This window comes from Oryctolagus cuniculus, chromosome 6 (assembly GCF_964237555.1).
Source record: "Oryctolagus cuniculus chromosome 6, mOryCun1.1, whole genome shotgun sequence".
In the NCBI taxonomy this organism is placed as follows: Eukaryota; Metazoa; Chordata; class Mammalia; order Lagomorpha; family Leporidae; genus Oryctolagus; species Oryctolagus cuniculus.
This window is the reverse complement of record NC_091437.1, coordinates 162,330,239-162,346,513: the sequence shown is the minus strand read 5'-3', so window position 1 is coordinate 162,346,513 and position 16,275 is coordinate 162,330,239. Positions and strand designations below refer to the sequence as shown.

Sequence of the window (16,275 nt, the reverse complement as noted above, 5' to 3'; positions counted from 1 at the left end):
TATCTTGAAGGGTTTCTCCAATGTTCTCTAGTAACTTGATGGTGTCAGGTCGTAGATTTAGGTCTTTAATCCATGTTGAGTGGATTTTTGTGTAAGGTGTAAGGTAGGGGTCTTGCTTCATGCTTCTGCACGTGGAAATCCAATTTTCCCAGCACCATTTATTGAATAGACTGTCCTTGCTCAAGGAATTAGTTTTAGATCCTTGATCAAATATAAGTTGGCTGTAGATGTTTGGGTTGATTTCTGGTATTTCAATTCTGTTCCATTGGTCTATCCTTCTGTTTCTGTACCAGTACCATGCTGTTTTGATTACAACTGCCCTGTAGTATGTCCTGAAATCTGGTATTGTGATGCCTCCGGCTTTGTTTTTGTTGTACAAGATTGCTTTAGCTATTCGAGGTCTCTTGTGCCTCCATATAAATTTCAGCACCAATTTTTCCAGATCTGAGAAGAAGGTCTTCGGTATCTTGATTGGTATTGCATTGAATCTATAAATTGCTTTTGGGAGAATGGACATTTTGATGATATTGATTCTTCCAATCCATGAGCATGGCAGATTTTTCCATTTCTTGGTATCCTCTTCTATTTCTTTCTTTAAGGTTTTGTAATTTTCATCGTAGAGATCTTTAACGTCCTTGGTTAAGTTTATTCCAAGGTATTTGATTGTTTTTGTAGCTATTGTGAATGGGATTGATCTTAGAAGTTCTTCCTCAGCCATGGCATTGTCTGTGTATACAAAGGCTGTTGATTTTTGTGCATTGATTTTATACCCTGCTACTTTGCCAAACTCTTCTATGAGTTCCAATAGTCTCTTGGTAGAGTTCTTTGGGTCCCCTAAATAAAGAATCATGTCATCTGCAAAGAGGGATAGTTTGAGTTCTTCCTTCCCAATTTGTATCCCTTTAATTTCTTTTTCTTGCCTAATAGCTCTGGCTAGAACCTCCAGAACTATATTGAATAGCAGTGGTGAGAGTGGACATCCCTGTCTGGTCCCAGATCTCAGTGGAAATGCTTCCAACTTTTCCCCATTCAATAGGATGTTGGCTGTGGGTTTTTCATAGATTGCTTTGATTGTATTGAGGAATGTTCCTTCCAAACCCAGTTTGCTTAGAGTTTTCATCATGAACGGGTGTTGTATTTTATCAAATGCTTTCTCGGCATCTATTGAGAGAATCATATGGTTTTTCTTCTGCAGTCTGTTAATGTGGTGTATCACATTGATTGTCTTGCGCACATTAAACCATCCCTGCATACCAGGGATAAATCCCACTTGGTCTGGGTGGATGATCTTTCTGATGTGTTGTTGCATTCTATTGGCGAGAATTTTATTGAGGATTTTTGCATCTATGTTCATCAGGGATATTGGTCTGTAATTCTCTTTCAGTGCTGCATCTTTTCCCGGCTTAGGAATTAAGGTGATGCTGGCTTCATAGAAAGAATTTGGGAGGATTCCCTCTTCTTCAATTGTTCTGAATAGTTTGAGAAGAATTGGAGTTAGTTCTTCTTTAAATGTCTGGTAGAATTCAGCAGTGAATCCATCTGGTCCTGGGCTTTTCTTTGTTGGGAGGGCCTTTATTACTGTTTCAATTTCTGTCTCAGTTATGGGTCTGTTTAGGTTTTCGATGTCTTCCTGGTTCAATTTAGGTAGGTTGCATGTGTCCAGGAATCTATCCATTTCTGGTAGGTTTCCCTGTTTGCTGGCATACAAGTCCTTGTAGTAATTTCTGATGATTCTTTTTATTTCTGTGGTGTCTGTTGTTACATTTCCTTTTTCATCTCTGATTTTATTGATTTGGGTCTTTTCTCTTCTTTTTTTAGTTAGTTGGGCCAATGGGGTGTCAATTTTGTTTATTTTTTCAAAAAACCAGCTCCTCGTTTGGCTGATTTTTTGGAATGTTTTTCTTGATTCAATCCTGTTGATTTCTTCTCTGATTTTAATTATTTCTCTTCTCCTACTAGATTTGGGTCTGGTTTGCTGTAGGTTTTCTAGATCCTTGAGGTGAATAGAAAGCTCATCTATTTGGTGCCTTTCCAATTTCTTGATGTAGGCACCTATTGATATAAACTTTCCTCCATTTGTTAATTGTAGGAGCCTTTATTATTTTAATCTTACGTTCCAATTCTCGGAAAGAATTTTGTGTCCAATCACTACTTAAATGAAATATGAATGTGTTTGTCTCTTCACACTGATAGAACTATTGGTCTTGTATTGAATTAGACATGAAGGATGGCACTATGTACTTTACTAAGTTACTAGAGAATTAAAGGACAGTTGTGCGGAGTAGTTTGGGAAGTCTTGCCATCACTCGGCATTAGTCTACAATAACAGCACTTTCCTGATGTCAACATTGGCATTTTTCATGAGTTGTTGTTAGAGGAAGGAAGGAAGGGCTAAACCTCAAATACTGATGGTTTCAACCAGCCAGATTTGATTTTGTCTTCTTCATTCCCTTAGCCTGGTTTTCTCATTAGACTTGAGCTTCATTGGAGTTCAGTAATTTGCTTCTGTTTACATAAAGTATTTTGGCTGAAATGAATAAAAAATAGTAATGAAGTCAGAGGAAAATATAAGCAATGTGTCTGTATTCTCTCCATGTTAAATCTATGGAAAAAGTAGTCATTGTAGAGTGGTGACTTTCCTCAAATCATTCAATTAGATGGTAGGTGAGTTGAAACTGAAGTTAACATGGATTTGTTTCCATTACAGAACTTATTTTACAACTAAAGTTATTTGGGATGACACTATGCCAATATCCCAAACTTGTATATTGCATTAACTGAATGCATGCACACACACACACACACACACACAGCTTTTAAATAACAGTAAAGCTGGAAGACATCTGCAAGTACATGTTCCAGGAACTCCACAAAAAGTCACATTCTGTCTTACACTATACAGAAAACACTTGAGTGCATTGTATTTTTCTGATTTTTATGAATGAGTATAAAATTTTCTGATTTTTATGGCTGAACAGGATAAAATGTATTTCCAGTATCATCACTGGTAATTACAGATGCAATTTTCACTGTAGAGTTTTTCACTATGCATTCTCAATACCAACTATTTTCCCTATGATTTCTTCTATGTCAATGTATTGCAAAGAAATGAGAATTCAGGGACTGTATGCATTTGCAATTTGAGAGAGAACTTGGAAGAATAGCTGTTGGTTTGAGGAGGAAAAAACTTAGATAGACAATCATTATTTTTCTTACTGCCTGTATTAAATGGTGATAAAAAATATCATTAGGACCAGAACATGTACTCTTCAGGGAGATGAATCCTAGCTCAGGTTAATAGGGGCTTTCTGTCAAAGCATCATTGAAATGGAATCAGCTGCTAAGTCATGCATTCCCTATCATCATATGTTTTATTATCTCAGTCTATGATTCATTTTCCTATTTCGTCTCTTCTCGCCTACAATTCTCTCATATACAAGCATTGCTGTGTTACCAACCATGTGCTAGGCATGATTTTAATTGAAAATAAAGGCTAGAATAGGCCCATATTTCTTATAATTCTCAATTCAGTGGTGGATACAAAACTTAGATAATTACAGCATGGTATGACAAATGTAATGAAGATGCACAGAGAAATTCAAGAACACACGGAGGAGGAAATTTCACAGATGAAATAAAGTCAAAGCTAAGAGGCCAGAGTTGCAGCATATCAGGTAAAGCCACCACTTGCAATGCCAATATCCCACATGGGAGTGTTGGTTCAAGTCCCAGCTGCCCCACATCTGAAGAAGCTTCCTGTTTATGCACTGGGGAAAGCCTCAGAAGATGAGCCAAATACTTGGCCCCATAACACTCATGTGTGAGACGAGGATGGAGTTCCAGGACCCTGGGTTTGGCTTTGCACAGCCCAGTATGTTACAGCCATTTGGGAAGTGAATCTCTCTCTCTCTCTCTCTCTCTCTCTCTCTCTCTCTCTCTCACACACTTTCAAATAAATTAATTATTCTTGTTTTTTAAAGCTAAGACTCCACATATGCACCAATGTGTTCTAGGTGAAGGAGAAGGGGCCATGGAGGAAGATGGGCTTTCTGAGCAGAAGAAATGCATGGCAAGGAGGTGCACATGGGATCTGGTCGTGAAACACGGTAGGAGAAGTGTTGCTGAGGGAAACTAGCACACACAAATTACGTTAAGTTAAACATTAATTTCTCTGTTTACCTGTAAATTTGCCCTTGCTAATTTTGTTTCTTTTTTGGACTTTGGAGCTGGAAAACTAAATTAACATCAGTTGTGAAGAAGGGAAAGGGTTTTCCCAGAAAATATAATGGTAGCTCCAGTGTGAGGAAACAAAGTATTTCCCAAAATTGATACGGGACAGGGAGCTTAGAACCACAAAACCGGGAATTACAAGTTATAAGCTCCTGCCCCATGTAATTCTATCTTACCTGTCAATCAGAATAGCTCCTTTCCCAGGATGCATTGTTACGTCCTGAACCTGACAAAAAGTCACCATGTCACTATGTGCATTCAGCTCCATATGGAACTTTGTGGAGGCAATATAAAATCCCAGGTGACTCCACTACCTCATAAAAGGAGGAGCTACCTGCATGGGAGACCTGGAAGAAGCTCCTGGCTCCTGGATTAGGATCGGTGCTGCTCTAGGCATTGCAGCCAGTTGGGGAGTGAACCATCAGATGGAAGACCTCTCTCTCTCTCTCTCTCTCTCTGTGCCTCTCCTTTCTCTCTGTGTAACTCTAACTTTCAAATAAATAAACAAATCTTAAAAAAATAAAAGGGGGTGTTAGGGAGTGCTCCTCCATCTTGAATGAGAGACCAAGACTAAATGTGGTGCTAAGCTGCTCTCTTCTTCCACTCTTCCACCCATTTCTCCATCTGGAAGCTCCAGTCCTCACCTATGTCCACATGTGTGCTTGCAGTCTCAACTTCCCCTTTTAATTAAAAAGATTTGTTGATTTATTGATTGATTATTGATTTGAAAGTCAGAGCTACAGAAATTGGGAGAGAGAGCCAGAGAGAGAGAGAGAGAGAGAGATCTTCCATCCACTGGTTGATTCCCTGGCTAGCCCAAACAGTCAAGATGAGAGCCAGGCTGAATCCAGGAGTCAGGAGCTGCTTCTGAGTCTCCCACGTGGGTGGCAGGGGCCCAACTGCTTGGGCCACCTTGTGCTGCTTTTTCTACGCCATATCTGGGCAGATGGGCCAGAAGTGGGGCAGCTAGGTCTTGAACCAGTGCCCATATGTTATAGGCATCCCAGGTAGCCAGTGTACCAGCTACATCACAATCCTATCACCAACTGCTCATCTTTTAAATAAGCTTTTTGCACCATGTATGTGCATGTGCTTAGAATACACCTCTATGTACAAGACAAGGGCCTGGAATAAATGTTTAGATCCCTACCTCCCCAATCTCAATCAATGTTAACTCCTAGGGTTAGGGCAGGAGGATTAGGATAGATCTTATCTTTCATTCAACAGAGGACTGAGAATCCCTCCAGTAACAACAATTCACATGTCATGAGAAAGCTAAATGATGGTGTTCATTATGGCAAGTAAATATGGCTGGAGTGATGTAATAGTCTCTTCCTTCCATCTCGGAGGCCTGCTGCTCATCCTTTGAACTAACGCTTGGTTCCCTCACACCTAGATTCCAGAATTGCTTAATCTGAAGGGACAGTACCAGTGCAGTAAAACTGAGGGCTTAAGATGAATGGTTAGAAATCTTGAGTCTCTTATTTGATCTTGCTTAACACTTAAATTATCTATCTTTCTGTGTCCTAATCGTGTATTTTATTCAATACTTTAAAGCAATTTAGTATGTGTGTAAAACAAAAAAGCTATTAAAGCAGAGAAACAAAAGGTCTTATTTTTGTTACTCTAGTGCATCTTAATTTGCACATTATTAGGTTAAATACTCCTTGATAATATTATTTTATTTCTGGGGAATTCAAGTGTCAATATGCCCTAGGAGAACGTGAGTTTTAAGTGAAAGGATGTATGTGTGTGGCAGTGATATGCCAACTGACAGGACAAATGCATTGCATCAGGTTCTCATTTAATTTTCACAATAGATCTCTGGGGTACGTTTGGAATTCTCATTTTACAGATGCAAACAATAAAGATCAGAGATATTTAAAATTGCCCCAAGCTTAGCAGAATTGGAAATGGATGGAAAGGGGATTTAAAGGATGGTTTAATTACTCCAAGTCTATTTCTATTTTTTGAAAAGCCAACAAAATGAAGCTGTGACACTGAACGGCAACTTCAGAATGATCCCCATGGCTCATGGGCCTGCAGGGATCTCTCACTTAGAAGCGTGCTCTAAATTTCAAAGTTTAACCTGCTCAAGCACATACTACAAAGGTTCTCTGGACTCCCAGCTTTTCATAAACTATCAGATGTCAGAAGGCCAAGAGTTGTGGCCCGCACTGTGGAGCACCAGGTTAAGCAGCTGCCTGCAGCACCAGCACCCCTTATGGGCAGCAGTGCCAGCTGCTTCACTCCCAACCTAGCTCCCTTCAAATATGCATGAAAAAGCAGTGGAACTTAGCCCAAGTGTGCTTTGCCCCCTGCCACCCACAATCCTGGCTTCAGCCTGGGCCAGCAACAGCCTTTTGATCATTCGGGGAAGGAATAGTAGATGGAAGCTTGCTCTCTTTCTGTAACTCCACCTTTCAAATCAATAAATACATCTTTAAAAAAAGACTAATATCTCTACACTCTGTTTAAAAAAAGCAAAGAGCAAAGAATGCAATGATTTCCACAAACTGTCTGAAACAGTGCAACTCTCAATTAGCCAGTACTCTGGGTAATAAAACTACGTGTCACTCAAAGTAACAACTAGGTTCTTAGCAGCTTTACCTAAATAGATTCTTACATGAAGAAAGGACAGAACAAAAGAGAATTACCCAAGCAGAGAGCATCTAATTAGTGTGTGATGTCTCAGAGGCCTCATGAAAATTCCTTTCTAAATTGAATCATAGAAACTCTGAGATGACAATTTCTACCTGTGAACCATCACCTTTGACACATCCAAATCTGGTAGATATTTTGGTCTTCTCCACTGTTTTCTTTGTTACTATTCTGGCCTGAAAATATTCGTAGTATTGAATATATTAGGTGAGATGAGGAGCTATGTGCATGCAGTTCAAAGAATGTGTAGTATGATGTCTACTTCTAGACTCACAGAATTTGAGGACAGAATACTTATGACTTTCAGTCTCTCTCTTGCTCTCAACTGCACGTAAGAAAAATAGGTTCAGAGAAGTCCTGATTTCTCATGATTCTTGTTATAATTACATTTGGCTTGAGTGCCATTTGTGTGCTGCATCAGGGAATCTCTGTTAACACGTGTGTTAGGTGTGAGTGTGGAAGGTGTGTGTGTATGTACTGGGGATCACCTACAGCTCCTCAGGCCTGTCAGTAAACTGATTCACTTACAATGTGGTAGTAAAGCAATACTCACACTCACACACACGCATACTCAGTATAGTCATAGTTGTAGTGGTGTAGAGTGAGAGTAAGAGGTGGATAACTCTGGAGAATCAGATAAATGTCACAGAAAAAATACACTTGGAACTGAATCTTGAACAATGAGACTTCTTAGTGAAGAAAAGAGTGAAGGTTATCTCTCTTTTTTTAAAGACAGAGTTACAGAGAGAGGTAGAGACAGAGAGAGGTGTTCCGTCCACAGGTTCACTCCCCAGATGGCCGCAACAGCCAGAGCTGAGCCATCTGAAGCCAGGAGCCAGGAGCTTCTTCCAGGTCTCCATGTGGGTGCAGGGGCCCAATGACTTGGGCCATCTTCCACTGCTTTCCCAAGCCACAGTAGACAGCTGGATTGGAAGAGGAGCAGCTGGGACTAGAACCGGCACCCATATGGGATGCTGGTGCCTCAGGCCAGTGCTTTAACCCACTGCGCCACAGCACCAGCTCAGAAGGTTATCTCTAATAGAAACTGTGCATAGTAGGAAAAATTTGAAAAAGCTGTCTTGGAAGATAATATCTCCAGATACACATCAAGATCTTGTACTTAGGAGTGCCAAGAATGGTGCTTGAATTAATCAATGTAGGAAGGCAAGAGGAGAAAACAAAGGTGAAATTGGAAAGTCAAAAGGATGCAGGGAAATAAGGGAAGAGGAGTATATTAAATGTAAATTATACCTCCATCACTATCTCAAGGGTAATTCTTCTGTTCTCATTAAGATAAGTGAAAATGCTGGTCTTTGTGTAGCTTCATGAAAGACAAGTCTAAAAATTCCCCTGGATGAGGGAGAATTACAACTCATCTCTCAAGATGAAATCCATATGTTGCCATAAGGCATCAAAAATTACATGATTCTTCCTTCCTTATTGGTGTAAATTTCACACCTTGCTACCACTATTCCAACACATCAATACATAAGGTCGTAGCCTAACTAACAGGTGGCTCTCACTAAATGCACATGTCCTCTCATTGATTATTCTCTCATAGTTCATGACAACTAGTACAATTTTACTAAAGTTTTTCTTTTCTATGCTAAGGTAATTCCGGTGACACTCAACCCATGAATGATTCCTGTGTTGGTCTACTGAGGATGCTATAACAAAATGCCATGGACTGGGTGGCCCAAGAAGCAAAGAATAAAAATCTATTTTTATAAAAATTCTAGAGGCAAGTTTACACCAGGTTGGTTTCTTGTGAGATCTCCCTCTCTCTGAGGCTTGCAGAGGAAAGCAATCCCACTATGTCCTCACATGACTTTTCCTCCGTGCTCATGGTATATCTTCCATTTTTTCTTAGGATGCTAGTTGTATTAGGTTGAAGTCCTATCTTTACAATCTCATTTAACATTAACTACATGCTTACACATCCTATTTCCAAGTACAATCAAATTAGGGGTTAGGCTTCAACCTCTGAATTTCAGACCTTAACACTGCCTGTGATATGGTTCAAGTGTTTTTCATTTAGAATAATCACACAAATTTTTCTGTGACAGCACTTTTGTCTATGTTTTGTTATTTTTTATCTCTCCTCCAATATCTTAGAACACATTTTATAAATCTACCGGTAGTCCGTAACACAGTACCACCCAGTGTGTGCACATTATATGTTTGCTAGGGAAATAACTGGAGATATGAGTGAATGATGAGTGAATGACACCATGAAATTCAAGTCAACTTTGAAAAGTTCCGATTGCATCACATTATTAACCTAACCACAACATGACTTAGAAATTAAATTAATAAAGCAACAAAAAACATTGACTTCACATGCAATTGCTTAATTTTACATCTTTTAACATTTTACTTTACCAATGAATGATACTTGAATGTCAGTCTCTTCAATTAAATGGGTAGCTTCATGGGAAAAAGGGCCATAAATTTTATCACTGTATTGCTCGTAGGTACACCCAGTAGTTCCTCACAAAGTGATAAGGAGCAGAGAAGACAACATATCATTATTTTGGGGGAATGCTTTACATCAGAAATTTTACACTTTTTAATCATTTGATTCTCACAAATAACTTTACAATGAGATGTTATTTAATCATGATATAGTTGAGCACACTGATGTTAAGGAAGAATAAGTCCACATTTCCAAAGCATAGGAGACTAAATATTACAGCCATCATTGCTTTCATCTCTTTATATAATGATGTGGAATCTATTTCCCCACTTCTAACCAATAAAAAAGTAGCAGAATGACTCCTGTATAATTTAAAATCTTTACTTCCAGTTCCTAAGTCCACAAGGGAGAGTAAGTTTATGTGGGATTTTTCTCCATCCCTTATCTGAAATCTCAGGTGTCCACAGTTACAAAAAGGATTCTAGAGAAGGCCTAAAGGGAAACTGTCCAAATAAGCTAAACTCTACTCGTGAATACAAAGAATAATGAACAATTATATAGCTGTTTTATGTTAGCATATTTCATGAAGGTTTGTTACACAAAAAGAGACAGAAATAGCAAGGAATGGGCAGTGTAGCAAGTATGGGGAAACTTCAAAAAGTTCATGGAAAAGTAAATCAAAAACTAAATTTGATTTAGGTCAAAAATAATTTAAATTCATAGAAAATTTTCTCAAAATATGCATTTTAATTGAAATCTGAGTATAGATCTACCGTATGTTCTACCCATCCCACTCCTGGGAATTTATCCCAGTGAAAACAAATCATCATATGAGAGTTATCTGTAACCCCCATGTTCACAGCAGCTCAATTCAAAAGAGCTAAGATATGGAGTCCAGAAGTCCGTCCACTGATGTTTGAATAAATACATTATGGCATATATATATATATATATATATGTACACACACACTATAGAGTACTATTCATCTGTAAAAAGAGAAATCCTGTCTTTTGCAACAAAATGGATCCAACAGAAAGCTATTATACTTAGAGTGAAATAAGCCAGTTCCAAAAAGACAGATATCATAATTTTTCCTGATCTGGGGTAAATAATAGAGTACCTGAAATGTGAGTATTGGAGTGAAAAGGACACTTTGAGATTTGATGATTGTTGATAGCCCCTGTCCCTACTGATGAAGGACAAGGTTTTTGTTATTGCTGTTCTTCATACTGCTTGTTGAACACTTTAATTAGTGTAGGGTTAACTTTATGAGTATAAAGGAAACTGAAAATAGATCTCTGTAAACAGTGGAAATAGGAGAGAGGAGAGGAAAAAGGGTTGGACTGTGGCTGAGAGGAACGGCAGGTGGGAAGTATCATTATGTTCATGAATTTGTTTATATGAAATACATGAAACTTGAATACCTAAAATAAAATTGTAAAAAAAAGAATTAAAAATTAACTTTGTGAAGACCTCATGTCCTCCCACCACCACAAACTCATGTCTAGTAACAATATTAAGTTTCACTTCAGTTATCCTAAATCTATATATTTTTCAATGTGTATTGTAGTTTAATTTAGAGGTGCTTGAATATTACTTTTAACGTAGTATTAATTTGTTTTTTTTTTTTATTATTGCTGCTGTTACTTAAACAGTCCAGTATTGTAAAGTTCCATGATGGCAGGGATAGGCAGTGCCTACCTTCTTATTGGTAAATCACTCAATTTAATTACACAGTGGTGTGTTTGCTATATGCTGGATGATTTTTTGAATTATGTGGTGAGTTAATTATATCGATAAAATTATCAGACCATTGAAATCTTTGATGTCATATAGAAAAAGATATGAATGAATCATTGTCATTGGAAGTATATCAAGGCAACTATATTAGCCATAGTTTAAATAGGGACAGGAGGACCAGAGGCAGGTACAGACTTACAGGAAATATTCTTTCAATAAAAATCCTCAACATAGAGTCTCAGCATTTCTGAGAATATTTAATAATTGAGTAACATAATATGTCTCATGGACTCTGCTTGCTTCTTTTTAATCCTAGAATCACAACTAGCAACAATGCTACATAAAAAATAAATAAATGCTTAGTGACTATAAAAATAAGAGAAAACCAAACCCTTCAGATTCACACAACAATGTTTTTGACTTCCTCCACTTCGCCTAATTCTCAGGTACATAGCAATTCACTTCTGTATATACTCATATTAGTACAAGACCCAACAAAAAAATTCTTACTCCTGAGTGTGGGAATATCCTGGTATAAACTTTCGGTGCTGTCTCTCACTTCAGTTTGGGCACAAAAATTTTACTTAACAGTAACCCAGTCACATTCACATGTTGGTCACACTTTTCCCTGTGTGCATTGAAAGAGTTCCCTGCCAAAATGAACACATTGCATGGAAGTAGAGTATATGCTCTGCCTGTTTGAACCACAAGGGAGAGACAGCATTTTGTTCTGAGAAGGACCATATGTGGCACATGGAAACAACAAACAAACACTTTCATCCTTGTTAATGTAATGTTCCCAGAAATCTATTTATGAGGACTTGATATTATGATAGGGAGGTTATCAGTTTAGTCACCCAGCATTCATTTCCTCTCCTTCCATGAAACATATTATTCTTCTGTTGCGATTGTCTTTTTGTTGTTGTTATTCTTCTCATGGTTGATATATCTTATATCTAAAGTTTAGGCAAAACTATAACTATTTCAGAGAATTTTTCTCATTCATCCTATCTAAAGAGGATTTCTTCAACCTTTAACCAGAGCCTAAACATTTTCATATTACTTTGTTTTATTTTCCTCATAGTAGTCAATGCTTAAATGATCTTGACTCTTCACTTCTAATTTGTTCAGTTTTTGTATTATACCATTGGAATCCTGCTAGAAATGTACCCTTTGTCTCATGTTTATCATTGCACCCCAGTGCCAAGAATGGTAATCATCATAGGAAGGCGTTCAAAGTTTGTTGGGAAAATAAGAAAGGGAAAAAAATTTGGGGGCTAGGAAGTTTAATTCACATGACTGATGATGAACAGGAATAAGCCACATACTTGTTTTTTTTTTTATTTCAAAGACCAATGTGTATTGCACTGATTAATGTTTGCTATCTGCTAGCAGGTCCTGATGTCCTGATTTTAGGTTAGCCTATTGTCTTGTACAATGTAAATAAACATAAACATATATATGTGTGTGTGCGTATGTGTGTGTGTAAATATATGTATATTAAATGCTTGGGTAATATTATAAGAAATGCATAGTTCAAATCTTGACACATTGGGTATCAGATTTGAGTCTCTGTTGAGAACTTCTAAAACTCTTCTACCAACATTCATGGCCTTGTAATTTTTAGCAAGGACCAACAAAATGCACTTATGAATTATGGAGTGTGAGAATGGTGAAAAATGAGATTCCTAAAATAAAACAGGAGTCACTGTTTCGCAATACAGGGTTTCTGTCTTTGTTGCTGTGTCTGACTTGCCTTTTTCTCATCTTCCATCTCTTGTCACCCAATTTTGAGAGTCAAGTGTTTTGTGCATTGTGATTTTTTAAAAAAAAAAATTCTCTGATGGGTAAAAGCCTATGCAGTGAAGCATGTTGTCAGACTTGAGCTATTTGTCACCAAATGGTGGCACTCATCTCTGCCAAGTAGCACGGTCTGAGTCATGTCTCTGCTTTCAACAAAATGTCAGTGCTATTTGTCACCATCTAATATCTGGGCCATATCAAATCACCACTGCTTGCCTTGGGTCACACTGCTGGACAGAGAGGAGTCTTCAGTGATTCTTTGAAATTATTCCACCAAATAGCTCTTCAGCTTTAGCCCACCCACCAGAGGAAAGTAAAGTTTGCAAATGTTCAGCATATTACAACTGATGACAAGATTCAATTCACCCAATCATTAGTCTTCCTGCTCTCTAGTACTGTTTTTTATCCACAGTAGTCTTAACTGATATCAATCAAACACTTATGACACAGGATTATCAGTTTAACTTTTTCTTCAAGGATTCAGTAATGAATGAGAAATACAGAATAAAGGAGCAGTCTAACAAAAGATTTCTATGGGAAACTGTGGCCGATATATTAGAAAGAACCTTACCTTAAGCAAAGACAGGACTTAGGACAAAGACACAAAGCCAGAAGTGATTTTGAGTACTGTCAATTGTGATCAGACATAGGTTTCCTTAGTTCATAATGTGTGTTACAATGAATTGTAGCAAACCCGGAAATGAGAATGTAATAAAAGTGATAGGAGGACAAATTACTTATTGTGCACGATACATAGTATAATATTCACTAGTTAAATGTCTGGGGTTTGGTTTAAAATACCCCAGACATTTGGAAAGTGGGGAGGAGATGGACAATACACAGTTGGCAAAATGTTGATTATTGTTGGGACTGTGAATTGAGGACATGGGGATTCATTATACTATTTCTCTGCTTTGTGTTCATTGGAAAATTTCCATGGTAAGAAATTTTAAAAAATGGAAAAACACTTCTTTTAAAAAAGAAAAAGAACATTCCAGTCAAATTTCTGTGAGTCCCTAGCATCTTTTTCAGAGAGTCACTAAAACTTCTGTAGGTTTCTACTGCACTCAATAGTATGTACACTCAAAAGTCAGGAACCAGGAGGCAAATCAAGATAAATACAGAAAAGGTAAAAATATGCTCAAACTTACCAGTGACGGCACTGTAGCACAGCAGGTTAAACCACCTATAGTTCTGGCATCCCTTATAGCTGCCAGTTCAAGGAGTTTGCTGCTCCACTTCCAATACAGGTCCTTCTTAATGCAACTGGGAAAACAGTAGAAGATGTCCCAAGTGCTTGGGCCCATGCCACCCATGTGGCAGACCCACATGAAGCTCCTGGCTTCAGCCTGGCCTAGCCCTGGCCATTTGAATAATAAACCAGCAGATGGAAGATTTCTCTCTGCCTCTCCTTCTCTGTAACTCTGCCTATCAAATAAAAAATAATAATAATTCAATTATTTAAGAACGTATCCAAGTGGCAGTGACCCTTTTTCAGAAAAGTTAAGACATATGTGCACTTAAACCATCGGAAGGAATTTTGATGGCTGTCATCCTCTTTTGTAGGTCATTCAGTTCCCTGACCTCAAGGATATCTAACTCATTGTTGCTGGCACAAGTATTAATTTTAATGAGGTGCTTTCCTGCTTCATCTGTCTCACCAGTTACATCACCAGCTTCTTCATGTTACAAATCCTCTCTTATGGTCATTTTTTATCTACAGGGGCAATATCTGTGTGTTTTACATTGAGAGTGTTCAAGGGATCAGTCAGGCAAAAACAAAACAAAGAGATGGACAGAAAAAAATTCATTTGACAAGAAAAATGGATGTTCAGCATCAAAGAAATTGATATTTTATTGTGATTGCCACTGTGGAGGTGAGGTTTTCTCCCATTTCCAAAGAACTTCCATGCAAGTCACATCCATAGAATGTTTGGTTTGTCACACACAGTATGTTTAGAATAACCAGATATTCACTCAAATCAAACATTTTATATCTTTCCTTAACTTAAAAACTTAATGATGCTCCTAATGCAAACAATTATTTTCTGCAGTATACAATGCTAGTGAGGCATATTCTTTCTCTCTTGACAGTTCCACGTCTACCCACCAAGATTCTTCCTTCAGTTTTAAAGTTCCAGGTCCACTGGTGTTACTCAACTTTGGGACTTATGCATTTTTTCCAAGATTTTTCTATTACTTGATTTCTTTTACCTCTTTCCTATTCCCTTGCAATGCCATGAACACAAATCCAAGGCAATCTTCCTGTATTATCCTATATGCAAACACCAAAAATGTCACTATTAAAACATGCCACGATTTTCACTTTTATATTATTTTTCTTTATCTCCCTTGGGTGATACTGAACCTCATAAGAGAATGCAGGATTATCTTGTTTACTACTGAAAACCCAAGTTCCCAGCACAATGTCAATTACATATGAGGCACATTATTACTATCCATTGAATGAAGGAGCAACAGAAGAAACAGTATCTGAGTGAAAACAGAATTGTCATTAACTTGCTATGTAAAAATCTTGGCGAGATCTCTTACCTTCTATGAATTTTTTTAATAATGCCTCCTTGTTGGTATTTCATATTAAGATTTCTTAACACAGTTGTGAGTTCTGGTGATATTTATTGTCATTGTAACTGTGATAACTGATCTTTATGATATACTTCTATTGTAGGCTAGTTTTCTTAAAATCTTGCTTGCTATTTTTAGCATATGCTTGTTAAGGAAGTCATTAGGAAAATGTTAACTCCTATCTGATTTGAAAATTAGCAAAGGAATAATGTACAGGTGTTTCAACAAAATCTTCTGCTGTGTTTAGAGAGAAGATGTAGTCAGGTTGGACACAACACTTAAGCAGGGAGCAGTTCAGTAACTGAAAAGTTCTAGGTTAGCACTCACTGTATTTAACTGTCTCCATTTCAACTTCTATGTTGAAACTAAGAGACCCTTCTCTCTTACATAGGAGAAGACTTAAGTAAAAGAAACTAACAATATAAGATAGTATTTTGTCTTTACAAAATAGGTTTGAAGTATGTAAGTTATATATGCTTACTTTAATAAAACACAAGAACTGATTTTAAAACAGCAAACAGAAATAATGACTATTATAATATGAACATTGAGAGGAACAAATTCACTGAATTCCCCTGTTCCCTGTTGCCTCTATATTGCCTGCTGTGGTCATCGGCACATTGTAGACAGCGATACTTACTGAATTTATTATCTAGCACGGCCATTTTGATAAAAATCCATCACAGCAGAAAAAGCCTGTGGGGGAAAGAAGTGCAAAAGGACATGGTTGGTTGTGCTCCTCTGTGACTAAAAGGGTTATTAGTGAAAAGGTCCAAACGGGCTTTTACGAGGCTTTTACAACTGCAATCACAACTTTGATGGGCATTTACAAGGGAGG

The 16,275-nt window shown here is 37.6% G+C and overlaps 1 long non-coding RNA gene across 1 annotated transcript in view; it reads left to right on the top strand.

Annotated features, from left to right (window-relative positions):
- LOC127490630 (uncharacterized) overlaps positions 1–8,760 on the top strand; it is a 28,515-nt gene extending 19,755 nt beyond the window's left edge. Inside the window, exons 2-3 of the long non-coding RNA XR_007918877.2 lie at positions 4,014–4,106; positions 8,503–8,760. This is a non-coding gene — a long non-coding RNA (uncharacterized lncRNA). The remainder of the gene's footprint in view (positions 1–4,013; positions 4,107–8,502) is intronic.
- Positions 8,761–16,275: the final 7,515 nt, after the last annotated feature.